This window comes from Oryctolagus cuniculus, chromosome 8, assembly GCF_964237555.1.
Source record: "Oryctolagus cuniculus chromosome 8, mOryCun1.1, whole genome shotgun sequence".
Lineage (NCBI taxonomy): Eukaryota > Metazoa > Chordata > Mammalia > Lagomorpha > Leporidae > Oryctolagus > Oryctolagus cuniculus.
In genome coordinates, this window is record NC_091439.1 from 101,916,121 (window position 1) to 101,917,814 (window position 1,694).

Sequence of the window (1,694 nt, forward strand, 5' to 3'; positions counted from 1 at the left end):
GCTAATATTATTGTTTTGTAAAATCTTTAAAAATCCAACCTGAACAAAATAATGCACTTCACTAAAAGTTATATGAATGTGATATGTGGAGATTTTTATATCAGTATGAAAAGGGACATCAAATTTAAAATCTGTTAGTGGCAGATTCACAAAGGACATACATAAATGTTCATGACATATGAAAATATTTTCAGTTTCAGAATTTATCAGGAAAAACAGAATAATCAGAAAAATACCATTTTCTCCTTCTGAATCTGCAAAGAATTCTGCCAGAATGACTGTAGTTTGAACATTGGTTCAAGTTTGAAAATTGACCTAAGTGGGGATAAATCCCTTTGCAAAAATATTTAATTTTTTTAACTTTTATTTAATGAATATAAATTTCCAAAGTACAGCTTATGGATTACAATGGCTTCCCCCCATACCGTCCCTCCAACTCACAACCCTCCCCTTTCCCACTCCCTCTCCCCTTCCATTCACATCAAGATTCATTTTCGATTCTCTTTATATACAGAAGATCAGTTTAGCATACATTAAGTAAAGATTTCAACAGTTTGCTCCCACACAGAAACATAAAGTGAAAAATACTGTTTGAGTACTAGTTATAGCATTAAATCTCAATGTACAGCACACTAAGGACAAAGATCCTACATGAGGAGTAAGTGCACAGTGACTCCTGTTGTTGACTTCACAAATTGACACTCTTGTTTATGGCATCAGTAATCACCCTAGGCTCTTGTCATGAGCTGCCAAGGCCATGGAAGCCCCCTGAGTTCATGGACTCTGATCATATTTAGACAAGGCCATGGTCAAAGTGGAAGTTCTCTCCTCCCTTCAGAGAAAGGTACCTCCTTCTTTGATGACCCATTCTTTCCACTGGGATCTCACTTGCGGAGAGCTTTCATTTAGGTCCCCCCCCCCCCCCAGAGTGTCTTGGCTTTCCATGCCTGAAATACTCTCATGGGCTTTTCAGCCGGATCCGCATGCCTTAAGGGCTGATTCTGAGTTTTGAACCAAGATATCTAATACTCATTTGCACAGATTTCTAGATTTTTTTTTTTTTTCTTGTGGGGGCTTTCCGGTGAAAACCGGAAAACCTGCTAGACAAATTCGAAAAGAGCTGTAACACTGTCAGATTTCTAGATTTTTAAGAAGGAAAATTTAAATCTTTTGCATTCATACATGCAGGGCATGGGAAAAGTTGGATAATATTATGACAAAACCGTTACTACCATAAAAGAGAATCAGAGGATTCACGTTGCAGTGCAGCTGGTTAAGCTGCTGCGTGCAGTGCCAGCATCCTTTAGGAGTGGCTGCTCAAGTTTCTGCTGTTTAACCTGCCACCCAGCACAGGTGTTGTGCCTAGAAAAACAGCCCAAGCTGACCCAACTGGTGGGGCCTGTCACCCACATGGGAGGTCTGACTGAAGTCTCTGGCTCCTGGCTTTGGCCTGGCCAAGCCCTGGCTGTTGCAGCCATTTGGAGAGTGAACCAGTGAGTGGCAGATTCTCTCTCTCTCTCTCTCCCCATCACTTTCTCCCTCTCTCTCTCTCCCTCTTTATGTAACAGTCACTCTTTCTTTCAAATAAACGCATAAACCCTTTTATAAAAAAAGAAATAAGAACAAGGAGGGAGTTCCAGATATTTGAGGTGTTGGTCCCAGATTTTTGCTTGTCTGAGCCCATCTTGAATTTT

At 40.4% G+C, this 1,694-nt stretch overlaps 1 non-coding gene across 1 annotated transcript; it reads right to left on the reverse strand.

Annotated features, from left to right (window-relative positions):
• Positions 1–1,069: 1,069 nt before the first annotated feature.
• LOC127483337 (U7 small nuclear RNA) lies at positions 1,070–1,131 on the reverse strand. Its single transcript, XR_007909532.1, has one exon. It is a non-coding gene; the product is annotated as a U7 small nuclear RNA (small nuclear RNA).
• Between the last annotated feature and the right edge of the window lie 563 nt (positions 1,132–1,694).